The sequence below is a fragment of the Nannospalax galili genome, unplaced genomic scaffold (genome assembly GCF_000622305.1).
Source record: "Nannospalax galili isolate Female #2095 unplaced genomic scaffold, S.galili_v1.0 scaffold208, whole genome shotgun sequence".
NCBI classification, from domain to species: domain Eukaryota; kingdom Metazoa; phylum Chordata; class Mammalia; order Rodentia; family Spalacidae; genus Nannospalax; species Nannospalax galili.
Genome location: NW_008357998.1, coordinates 1,278,502 through 1,292,314, shown reverse-complemented (window position 1 = coordinate 1,292,314; position 13,813 = coordinate 1,278,502).

Below are 13,813 nucleotides of genomic sequence, written 5' to 3'. Positions count from 1 at the left end.
TTCATACAACTAGATCAAGGAATATAATATCTGTCTAGGCAAGGTTTATCTGAGAACCTTTAGTCTTTGCCCAAACTTTATCTACGTGGCACATGGTATTTAAAAGTGCCAGACTGGTGGAACTAAACTTCTTGGATGTTAAACAGACATACTTTGAAGCCTATAATAATTTGGTAAGAGGGACATAAGGGACACTTTTTGCTCCTTGCCCTCCTAGGTCGACTAGCTCCAGGGGACTATGAGTGTCTCTCAAAACGTCCTATAATGGTAGTGGGTCACCTGTCCTCTTGATCCAGGAGGCACTGTAGACCCCACCAGATGGACTTGAACCACTGTCCAGTCTATAAAAAGGAGGGTCAACACAGAGGAATCATTTCCTTCATGCTTCCAAATGAAGCCAACCATGGTTGAGCAGGTCCTTTGACTTATCTTCACATAGGTGGAACTGGTAAAAGAAAGAATCTAGGGGCTCTTCTCAAGCCATGTGACCCCTGAGGAACAGATCCTCAAATGACCTTAAGAGTAAAAATAAATCAGTTTTATCTGGACCAACTGTATGGCCTTAAACACCCAAAGGAAAGTATAACCAAAGATTAAATGGGTCAACATAATTTCATAAGAATCTATATGTATAGCTAAAGTTTACATAACAAGCAACAATGCCAGACAAGTGATACCTTCTTTTGAGTTGATGGCCAGGGTGGCCAAAGGGATTCCCAGATAGTAACCCAGCATAGAACTGGGAAAATGAACAGCAGACCCCAATCTTATCTAAAGGAATATAGACAACTGATTACCGCTAGATGAAGAACAGATGACCCTCCTAAAATAAAGACCTCTAGATAGGCTGACTAGAGTCACCAGAAGGGCAGGTAGTGGGGAAGGGCTGGGGGTGCCAACAACACAGCGGACTGTAGCAGGGATATCAGAGTATAAGGGCTCTAGTGGGGGGAGGGAGGCTCTGGGAGAGTGCTACCTGGGAAATGTGTGTATAAATAAATATAAAAGATAAAAAATTCTTCAAAGCATAAAAATTTGCTCCTTAATAATTAGTAGATGTGAAAAACGTTACCACTGAAATCTACCTGATGACTTTATATCCACGTTCAGATGTCAAGCAGCTCAGAAAATAACAACTGTGACTAGTAATCGACTAGTAATAATCAGATGAATACAGATTAGAGATGCATGTGCTAGTATCTCAGTGTTAGTAGCAAAAACAATGAGTCTTTCTGCAAGGAACAATATATTCTAAAATGAAATGGAGATCTTTTTTAAAGGTTAAAAAATCCTTCAATTTTATTCTTACAGAGTTTATACTGAGTACAATATTGTATAACCATATTAATTCAACTGTAAACCTAAAAATATACAGCCAATTTTGAAAGAGATGCATCTTAGCTCTGGAAATTGTTATTGAATATGGCAATGCTGTTGTAATGAAATGCTTCTAATTATATGGTTATTAAATAAATTTAAAAAAGAGAGTATATGAAGTTGTTCAGGAAAAAGTGATGGGGAGATATGGGAGGAGTTGGAGGGGAAGGAGTGGGTGTAAATTTGATCAAAACACCTTATAGATATGTATGAAATTCTCAATAAAATTTATAAAAATTAAAAACAATTTTCAATTTTTGTTCATGTTCATATGTGTATATTTATGTGCACATGAATGAAGTGCCCATGAAGGCCAGGAGAGGGCGGCAGAGCCTCTGGAGCTTAGGTTACAGGTGGTTGTGAGCCACCTGATATGGGTGCTGGGAACTAAAGTACGGTCCCCTGGAAGAGCAGCAAGTGTTTTTAATCACTGAGCCCTCTCTCCAGCTCCCTGAATAATTTCTAATGTGGAAAATTGTCTCTTCCATGTCTCTTCCTATTCTCACAGAATAGGTGGTTGAATCATCATAATCCTTACTTACGTGAATAGGTGCCACTAGATTCTTAAAATTTTTGAGAAAAACAATAAAATTGTGAGTAAATATTATTTTATATTCTACCACATAGATACGCTTCAAGGGTATTATGCTTAGTGAAATAAGTCAGTAAAAGATAAATACTACATGATCCCACTTACATGAGCGATCTAGTGTTGTCAAACTCATAGGAACATAAAGTGTAACGGTGGCTTTCTGGGCCTCGGGCAAGGAAGAGATAGCGTGTTTGGGGTGTATGATGTTTCAGTTTTGGAAGATGAGAAGGGTCTGCGGATCTGTTGCATACACTTTGTACAAATTTAACACTAAAGTGTCTTTTACAGTTTACGTATTTCAGAACTGTACTTCAGCTTCTGCAAACAGGTAAGCTATCAGTTTATAATTGGCTTAGCAATCACCTTCTCTGATGCTACTGAACACAAGAATGTTAAACAACCAGGAAAAAGATGATTTGAGCGAAACACGGGCAGACATGTTTTCCTTGGCACTGAATGCTAGTGTCGAGTACACAGAGGAAGAATAGCTGATTCTAAGGAGACTCATGAAATGCTCTGTTTGTGGAGTGGCATGTGTGAACAAAGGAGCCAGAGTTTCTGTTATTAGAAGCAGTTGGTGTGCCACTTAAAAAAGGGAAAAATATTAAAGTGTTGGTGTATCTTCTAAGAAGATAGTTTTAATGACCATAACATTACTTGTGAAAATAGTATTAACATGCTAATGATAATAATAATGACAGTCATCATTAGTTTGAAAATCTACCGTGTGCCAGGAACAAGGCATTTTTCCCATGCGATAGAAGTGTTAGTCACCTTTTTATCATTACAACGTGGTATAATAAACTTATGAAGAGAAGAGGTTCAAGGCAGGAAACAATCCTTTCAGAAGATAGAACAGTTATAAACCATGCAAAGAATACTCAGGCTCCTAATTTCATATAGAAACACTGAAAAGCATGAAAGGTCAAAAAATTCCTGATACAATAATAGGATTATTTATTACTCAACTCTCATCTTCATATAGGTAATCCAAAATGAATATCAACAAATATCAAAATAAACTGTATTTTACATCCATTGGATTTAACATGTACTTACATGTATTACATAAACATTTGCCTAGTGTATTGCAATGTTTTTTAAATACATATTATTCTCTAAGGACAACAGAAACATCATTAAAATTTATCACATTATAGTTCACTAAACTCTATCAAACTAATTGAAATCATTCTTTTTATATTATCAGATACCAATAGAACTACACATTCACAGTGAGAGACAACAACAGAAACTTTACAAACATCCTGGAAATATCTACAGTCCACTTTTTAACAGTAGATAAGTGGAGAAATCAAGAACGTCATGTGGAATCTGTTATAACTAAATGAAGATATTAGCACAACCACCGGAATAATGTGGGATAAATCTAAGGCAGTTGTAAGAGGATTCTTCATATATAAATGAATTTACATACATATTTTAACCATTTTCAACTGTTTTATTTTGCTATATTTATTTTATGTATATGAATGTTTTGATTGCATGTACCATGTATCACTAATCCACAGAGATTAGAAGGTTTTGGAGCCCTTGGAGCTGATTTTGTTTTGTTTTGTTTTGTTTTTTGGTTTTTTTTGAAATATATTTTTTTTAAATTTTTAAAAATGATTTATTTAATAACAACATACTTAGAAGAAGCATATCATTACAACACAATTGACATATTCAATAACGGTTTCCTGAGGTAGGATGCATCTCTTTCAAAATTGGCTGTAAATTTTTAGGTTTACAGTTGAATTATTACAGTTATACAATATTGTAGGTTCCTGTTTTATCCCAGATCACGACTGCCTAGTGGTGCTGTTCTCGTTCTGTGCTGGCCACAGAGGCACATCATGGTGGGAACTTGTGGTGGAGCAAAACCATCCACTCCATGTCTAGGATGCCAAAGAAGGCAGAAGGGATCAGAGCCTCACAATCCCTTTCAAGAGCGCACCCCTAAAGAGCTAAGACCTCTTAAAGATTCTGCCATCTCACACAGACTGAGAACTAAACCTTCAAAATCTCCTGTTGAAGCTATGTGGCTACTAAATAAAACTGTAATGTGAGGAACTCTTTGACACTTGTGTAGTAACTGCTTTCTCACTGATGTGACAATATAGGTGACAGAAGTAACTTAGGGAGGAAGGCCTTTCCGCTTAGAGTTTCAGAGAGATGGTAGAACTCAGTTCAGAGCCAGAAGCAGATTCAACCTTCAAAGGCCCACCCCTAGTGACCCACTTCCACTAGTCAGACCCCATTTCCTAAAGACTCCACAGTCTCCTCCAAACAGTACCATAAAGTGGGACTGTCCAAGCCCATGAGACTGTACGTGGGGCATTTTACATTCAAACTCTCACAGATGGTATTGTCCTTAGGGCCTCTTAGAGAATGCAGGATTGGAGCATTTGGAAGAGTGGGAAAAGGTTTTGGAGCCCCAATTTCTTATCCGGCATGTCAAAGTTTTCTCTCAACAATGATTTCCCCCAAGTTAAAGATACCTCTGCTACTTCAGCCAAGAAATATAAAAGAAACCTTTGCTAGAGTTCTTTAAAATCAAGTTATGTGAGAGCTCTGGCTTCATCTTCTCTATATCAAGCCACAGTAGAGGGAAAACTACAGGAAAAATGAATAGCTGCTAATAATTACTCTCTACCTTGGGCAATATTTTTCCACTGAATTTGAAGGAGAGGGGAAATAGTACACCTGTATCCGGGTGATTATAGGAAGAGGAAAGTTCATAAGCCTCAAGGTCCTTTGTCACACAAAGAGCCGAGTGAACACGTGACTGCTTTTGACTGAACTGAAACTCCTCTCTGGTTCTGACTGAACACAAAATTGCACTGGGGCAGGGCTTGTGAAAAGGAAATTAGTTATCTTGATGTTCCTAACATGACAGAACATAACCAGACTCACATTGCTTACAAAAGCCACTTAGTGCTAATGGAATGCACAGCAAGCCTTGCAGGAAAGGTTAAATGCATGACTCAGAGCCTCTCTCCTCTTTCTCTCCCCTGCAGCCAGGCACACCAGGTCAGTGTAGGTTCAGAGAGAATTCTTTCCTGTGAAAATAAAAGTTAAAAAGGATTCAGTTTGGCCTTATGCTTTCATAGCCATTTTCCATTTTACCCTTATAATAGATCTCTGATAGCAGCTGCTGTTAACTGTATTTATCCAAGAGAAACAACAAACAGCTCCAGAGGCTGGAGAGATGGTTCAGCAGTTTAGAGTTCTTGCTGCTCCATCATGAAGACCAGAGTTCGGATCCCAACACCCACACTGGGTGACTCACACTGCATGTAACTGCAGTTCCAGGGGATCCAACACCATCTTCTGATCTCTGTAGGCACACACTCATACCAACATACATATATGTGAGTTTACACACACACACACACACACACACAAATAGAAATAAACTAAAAAACTCCAAACAGGTCTGGTTTCTTTGTCTCAGCTGATTATGGGAGTTGATAATGTGGTGGGAATGGGGATTGTACCAGAAGTGGAAAAGATTTTGTTGGCACATTATCCCATTGATCATTAAGTCAAAGCAAACAGAAAAAAGATGTGCCCTCAGATCTCATGCCTTCAAGGTCTTTGCAAGTGTGGTTTGAATGAAAAATGTTCCTATAGGTTCATGTGTTTAAACGCTTAATCTCCAGTTGGTGGCACTGTTTGGAAAAGTTATAGAATCCTTTAAAAAATTAAAAGAAATCATTTTATTTATTATTTTTATTTTATGTGTATGAGTGTATCACCTGCATGTGTGTAAGGGCACCCATCATGCAATGCCCTCAGAGGTTAGAAGACAGCCTCGGATTCCCTGGAACTGGAGTTAGGGATGGTTGTTAGTTGCCATGTGAGTGCTGGGAACTGAACCTGGGCCAGTGCTCTTAACTGCTGAGCCATCTTTCCAGTCCTAAAACTTTCTTGATTTATTTTAGTTTTAAGGTTATAAGTGTTTTGCCTGCATGTATCTAAGTGCACCCTGAGCATACAATGCCATAGAGGTCAGAAGAGGGCATCTGATCCCCTGGAACTGGAGTTATGGACAGTTGTTAACCACCATGTGGGTTCTGGGAACCAAACCCAGGTTCTCTGCAGGAGCAGCCAGTGCTGAGCCATCTCTCGAGCCCTGTTATGGAATCTAAGAGGTGGAGACTTGTCACCGGGGCAGGCTTTGGGGTTCTGTAGCCTATCCCCACTTGCTCTTCTCTCTCTGCTTCCTGAATATATAGATTCAGTGTGATCATCCAGCTTTCTGTTCCCACTGGCTTGCTTTTGCTGCCTGTCATCATGTCTTCTCTACCATGATGGACCACATCCCTCTGGAACCGTAAGCCCAAATATGCTCGTTCCTAAGTTGCTTTGGTCAGGGAATTCTATCACAGCAATAGAATAACAAGAGAGTTGTGTCAAATCAAGACGTTTGGAATATCACTACCCATCAAGCCTAACTCCTAGATTCATGTTCAAAATGTCTCGATTTGAACTCCTCAGAAATACACCCGTTTTCAATGCAAGAAATTGGTGATGACAGTGACAGTTGGGGAATAGGGAACTGACAAGGGAAGTCAGTTACTAGGTGATGTGTGACTCACTGCTGTTTAAGTGGACTTGAGGACTCAGGGAGTCGGTGCTGAAATCATACTTTAAGTTAGTTCATCCATGAGGTGAGTATTAAGGGATGCTGACAAGAGTTGGGAAGTCGTCTCAGTTAATGGCACTTTATCTCCGTGCTTATTACCACCTAATACCTAAGAGATACAGGATTACTGGCTTCCAGATGATGATGATGATGATGATGTGTGTTCTGTCTTTCTTTCCCTATTTCTCTATCACCTTCCCTGGGTCTCACTCTAGCCCAGGCTAGTCTCAAACTCATGATGGTTCTCCTGACTCAGCCTCCCAAAGGCTAGAATTCCAGATGTGAGAGACAAGCCTGGATTCTCTGTTGGTTTTGTGTTTTTGTAACAGATGCAATTAGATATTTTTGCTTTTACTTTAATGTTTGGATTTTGAAATTATTATACAGTCACATGTAAGATGAAGAGATCTGAGACCCCAAAGAAATGTAACCAGTTTCTTGGCTAAAAGTCAAAATGTCCTTGGGCCTGTTAACAACATACCCTGCTCCAAAGGCCAAAAATGTCAAAAGTATTTGGGAGCTTGTATCTAATCCTTAAAAGATTTTAGGGTTACCCCTTCAAAGAGGGGAATGTTGGCGGGGAGGGAGTGGGCATAGATTTGATCAAAACACCTTACATGCATGTATGAAATTCTCAATAAAGTTTTTGTAAAAGTTAAAAAAAGAATAAAGAGATCCTATATATTTCTAACCCACATTTCCCCCAGTGATAATATCTTACAAAACTAGTATTAGTCCATGTTCTGTTGCTGTAATAAAACATTCAAGGTTCAATCGCTTATAAGTAAAAGAGACACCTCTCTCTACCTCATAGTTCTGGGGAATTAAGAGCACAGGGCCAGCATATCTTCCTGGCAGTATTTAAGCCTCTGATTTCTTTCTTAGTATTTTATATGTACCATAGACCTACCCCATACATGTTTCTTACATTTATTTCTATTTTCATTTCCTTTCAGATGTTGTTAATGGAATCACATGTTTTATTTTAGTTTCTACCTCATTACTGCCAATATATTAAAAAACAGCATATTTCTGTGCACTGATAATGGGTCATAAATATGGTCACTGTACTAGATAAATTTATTTCTAATTTGCATATTTTTTCCAATTCTTACTATGATAGAAACTAAAACTTGGCCGTGTTAAACAAAAGTGGTGAAATGGACGCTCCTGCCTTATACCAACATCAAACCTTTCATCCACAAACATGGCGCCAGTTGTTATCTCTCACAGCGGCTTCTCATGAGACTAGAAGTCTCCTCTACACCGGTGCGCGGGCAGGGTTCATCACAAATGGAAGTTGAGTTTTGTTGACTGCTTGTTTTCTCCATATCAGGATATGATCATATGAATTGCCTTCTTTAGCTAGTCATTATGACGAATGACTTACTAACTTTGAAATCTTGAGTCAGCTTATATATATGGAATAAATTCCATTATTCCATTCCAGATATGTGGAACCTTTGAAAGATTTCAACTTTTTTTCTGGCATGTCCCCTCTGCTCTTATTTAAATAAAGGTAAATATGATTTTTGGTTTTTTGGTCTTCTTGAAATGCAGTCTCCCTGTAGCCCCAGCTGGCCCGGAACTCACTATGTAGACCAGGCTGGACTTGAATTCACAGAGATCCTCCTGCCTCTGCTTCCCCAGTGCTGAGATTAAAGGCAAGTGCCACCAGGCCCAGTGATAAATATGATTTAAAAATATTTTATTTATTATTATTATTATTTTTTATGTGTATGCGTGAATTGCCTGCATGTAGGTAAGTGCACCCATGCCGTGCAATGCCCACGGAGGACAGAAGAGGCTGTCGGATCCTCTGGGTTAGCTGCCACATAGGTGCTGGGATTTGAACCCCAGTCTTCTGCAAGAACAGCCAGTGTTCTTAACTGCTGAGCCATCTCTCCAGCCCCGGTAAATGTGATTTTTAAACTCACTGGAAAGGGCTCCACATATATGCTCTTGTGCTTTATAATGACTAGAACGTTTTAAGGGGGAACCTTTTTTTTTTTTTTTTTTACACTTCAATGAGAAATAGACAATTTGAAATGGGAATTGCCAATGGAAATAATGCATTGGTGGGTCTGAGCCTTGAGGAAAGTAGCAATCTAGAAGTCCCTAAAATTTGCCCCTGTGTAAAACAACACATGGAAATTTGTGTTCCCTTCTATGCTTTCCCATCACCCATGGCCTCTGCGTGTTGCATACACTCTTTACTAACATGTACCACATTAAAGGCCCACTACCAGGCCGATCTTCAAAATGTTTAAAACCACAGAAAATCGTTTGTAAAATATTGGTTTGGATATGACACCTGAGGTCTGGTGGGTGTGGAGGGACAGAGGAGGAGATTCAAGCCCAACCCATTTTCTCTGCCAGTATTTTATAAACATTCTCTCAACCCATGTTGCCTCTAATAAAAACTGTAGAACAATTTCCTGAAGAGAGAGAAAGAACTTGAGCCAATTTATTTTTTATTAACCTTAGGTAGTTTTACAGTCTAGAGATGGCAGGCTCTAAAGTCACTACAAACTTTACTCTTTATTTTTTAAAATATTTATTTATTTATTTATTTATTTATTTATTTATTTATTTATTTGTATTTATTTATTTTTATGTGTATGAGCGGATTGCCTGAATGTATGTACGTACACCCATGTGGTGCAATGCCCTCGGAAGTCAGAAGAGGATGCAGAATTCCACTAGAACTGGAGTTATGGACAGTTATTAGCTGTCATATAGGTGCTGGGATTTGAACCCGGGTCCTCTGTAAGAACAGCCAGTGCTCTTAACTGCTGAGCCATCTCTCCAAACTTTACTCTGTGTAATGATCTTTAAAGAAAATGGCATCTTGCCCTGAAATGGAGAAGAATATCTGTAAAGATTATGTTAGAATCACAGGGATCAAAACCAAACTCATGCCTGGCCTGGTGGTACACACTAGTGTTCCCAGCACTCAGGAGCTAGAAGCAGGAGGATCCTGAGTTCAAGGTCGTCCTGGGCTACCATAGCTAGAGAATTTGAGGCCATCCTTTGCTACATGAGACCCTGTCTCAAAAAACCAGAATATTAAATAAACAAACTCAAAATCCAAGTGCAGGCTACAAATACAAATTGTATCCGTGAGTCTCAAGACACCCTCGCTCTCTCTCTTTGCTGTTGACCTGATTGCTATGAATTCAGTGATTTTCATATCATCATGATTTATTTGTAGGAGATATTTGGAGGGATTAGAGTTAGTTTTAGTAATCATTACTATATAAATGCGTTTACTGCATGGAGACCAAATCAGAAGTGACCATATGAAAACAGAAGTGTGAGAGTGAGACTGTAGGATTTTACCTCTGTGATTTGTGTGCATGTGCTGTGGATTGAACCCAGAGCCTCACACATGCTACGCATGCACTCTTCACAGTGCTGCAACCCTGCCTCTCTCTATAAATGTTGACAATGCCATTTAAATTTAGAATTTAGAGCTTAGTAAATTCTACACTTTATAAAATGATTTATGTCAGGAAAAGGAAGAGGAATTCTAGTTAGCCCAACTTTTCTCCAAAAAGAGGGAGAGACAGGCTTATTACAGAAGTGGGGCCTCCTACCTACTTCCCAAGATCAGTGCCACCACCTCCAACAAGAAAGCATAACATCCAGGGCTCATTTGAATTATAAGGAAATTTTCTATGTAGACTCTGTGATTATAAAAGGCGAAATAAAAGGCCATTTTCTGGCCTAGTATAGAATCCAGTTTTGAGGTTTACATTCAACCCATACTCAAAGATATAATTATTAACAGTGCAATTTTGAACAAATTATTTCATAATTTTATTTTCTTTATGCAAACCTAATACTTACCTTTGTCTTTAAAGTCTACATTTTTGGGTGCTTCAAAGATGTGCCTTCCCCTGCCACACTGGAAGAGAGCCCTTTTCTGGGTACCACTGAACAGCTAGCCACAATTGATGGACTTTAGCCAGGTATGGTGGTGCATGCCTTTGGTCCCTGTACTTGGGAGGCAGAGACGGGCTGATCTCTGTGAGTTCAAGGCCAGCCTGGTCGATGTAGTGGGGTCCAGGCCAGCTGGGGGCTGCAGGGAAACCCTGTCTCAAGAAGACAAAACAAAAACAAACAAACAACAACAAAAAACAACTGATGCGCTTCATTTCTGGGCATTCCTGATGAAAATGTTTTAGACATTGATTCCTTAGTTTGTCTGAGCTTTGGGAGTTTTAAAGATGTAGAAATTTAGGTCTATCTCACACCGAGTAAGTCAGAATTTCTACAGGCAAGATCTAAGACTCTATTTTCAAAAGCTGTTCAAGGTGAGGTTGATGATGGAGCAGAACCAGGGAAGACAATGATTTTCAGACTTTAAAGTAGCTGTGAATCATCCAAGGAATCAGATTGCTAAAGTGAAGCTTTTAATTGAGTATACCTGGAGTGAGAGTGGGACCTACATGATGCTAAGAGCTCCTAGGGATGCGATGCTGTTACTCTGAGCAACCCTGTTTAGGTGAAAGGATGCCCAGAGAGCTAGTAAAACATTATTGTTCTTGGTGTGTCTGTGAGAGTATTTTTAAAGGAGCATATCATCTGAATCACTGGACTGAGTGAAGATCACCCTTACCAATGTGGCAGTCAAGGCTCGCAAGGCTGAAAAGGCAGAGGAAGGGTGAATTTACTCTCCCTCCTACAGGTAGGAGAGCTATTTTTATTTTGTTTTCAAACATCCCCGAACCCTCATCATTTTTTTTTTCCTGCTTCTTGAGAGAATGCTAATATGACACTATTGAAATAACTAATTGGGTATTTGGGAAAAAAGTAAAATTATCTACAGACAGGAAGAATGTATGATTGTTCTTCTTGCACCATAAGTTTTAATATTTTTATTTATTTACTTATTTACTTACTTTTGAGAAGCGGTCTCACTATGTATCCCAGGCTGGCCTCAAACTCACAGATATGTCTCTGCCTCTGCCTCCCTAATTCTAGGCTTAAAGGCATGTGCCACCATGCCCTAAAGAGCCAGTATTTTCAAATGGATCTTATTTCTTTGCTTCATGAACATGGGGAAATTTTCATAATTTTTTTCTGCTTAAGAATGAGAAATTCTGAGGAGACAAGAAGAAATTAATTTTAATATTTCTTAAAAAATGTGCTAAAAGATGAACTAAAAAACTCAGTGTGATGGTTATAGCTAAGAGTTAGAATACTTGCCTAGCATACATTAAAGCCTGGGTTGCATCCCATAGACACATGTGTGCATGACACATATGTGTGCGTTTTTGTGCAGATGCAGAGAGAGAAACAGGAGAGAGAGAGAGAGGAAGAAGAAGAAGAAGAAGAAGAAGAAGAAGAAGAAGAAGAAGAAGAAGAAGAAGAAAGAATGAGAAATTAGGGGCTGGAGAGGTGGCTCAGTGGTTAAAAGCAGCCTTAAGATTACTGGCTGCTCTTGCAGCACCCACTTGGAGGCTAACAACCATTGTAATTCCAGTTCCAGGGAATCTGACACCTTCTTCTGACCTCTATAGGCATTGCACAGCATGGGTATACTTTCACACATGCAGGCAATACACATAGAATAAAAATATAAACATTTTTGAAAAAGGAATGAGAAATTAGGGGTTGGGGGTGGGTAGTTCAGTGTAAAGTGCTTGCTGTACAAGCATGAAGACATGAGTTCAGATCCACAGCTGGCATGATGGCACACGTCTATAACCCCAGTGTCAGAGGCCAGAGGCAGGAGGACCAGGAAGATCTTGGGGGATTGCTGGCCAGCCAGTTCAGCTGAATCAGCAGTTTCAGGTTCAGTGATGCCCTGTTTCAAAAAAACAAGGTGCAGAGCAATAGAGAAAGATGCTCAGTGGATGCTGATCTCTGACCTCCACATGCATCTGCATGAATGAACACCCCCCCACACACACATGTATACACAACACACACACACTCACAAAATGAGAAATTACAGAGAGAGGAGAAGAAAAATTAAAGGGAGAGATACAAGTAATTACTCTGTTCTTTGTTACAAATTAAAATATATGTGGTCATGCCAGGTATGTTGGCTCACACCTTTGCCTGCACCACTCAGAAGGCAGATGCCAGCAGATCTCTGTGAGATCAAGGCCAGCCTGGTCCACATAGTGATTTCCAGGCAGGCAAGGACTAAGAAGACTTTGTCAAAAAAATCCAAAAATAAAATAAAATATATGTGGTATTAAATATATGAGAGTGTGTTCTTAGCCACTAAGCTTTCAGTGTACCATTTAAAGTTCTTAAACAACCAGTGGCATGTGACTTGACAAAACTAAAGATGAGAATAGATTGCCCTAGTTTGCTGTGTGCAGTGATGTACATTATTTTATTTCGGTACCCATATATGGTTTAGAAATTTAGAAAGCCCCAAAAGCTTATATTAAACAGGTACTCACATATACTTTCTGTCCTAGTTAGCTTTAATGATCAATTTGGCATAACTGAGAAGAGAGAACCTCAGCTGAGGAATCTCCTCCATCAGACTGACCTATGGGCAGGTCTGTGGGATATTTTCTTACTGGCTAGTTGACGGAGGAGGACCCAGTCCCCTGTGGACTATACCATCCCTAAGCAGGTGGGCCTGGGTTGTACAAGAAAGATAGCCGAGTAAGCCAGAAAGCAGCATTCCTCTATGGTTTCTGCTTCAAGTCAGAGAGTTCCTGTGTTGGCCTCCCTTGACGTCGAATTGTGACTTGAAAGTGTAAGAGAAAACAAACCTCTTCCTTCCCAAGTTGCTTTTGGTTGCAATGTTTATCACAGCAACATAAAGCAAACTAGAACCTCTTCACATATGCATATTATATATATATATATAATCACATGTGCACACACATAGCAGTTACATGGTCATCTTTCTACCCCTGAGTGTGATTATTCAGGAAGAATTACTTTTCAACATTTTAATCTACAGCTTCTAGTAGTTAATTCCTCATTCTTAATATTTCTCAAGTTAAAATACTGTTTTACACCTTCCTATCTAGAAGATGAATCCCTTTACATCTCACTCCACTCCCATCATTGAACCAATTTAGTTTACCCTTTATTTAATCGTGTGTGTGTGTGTGTGCGTGTGTGTGTGTGCGTGTGTGTGTGATATGCACATGGCATTGTGTGAATGTGAAGGTCAGAGAACACCTTGAACGCCATTCCTCACCTTGTTT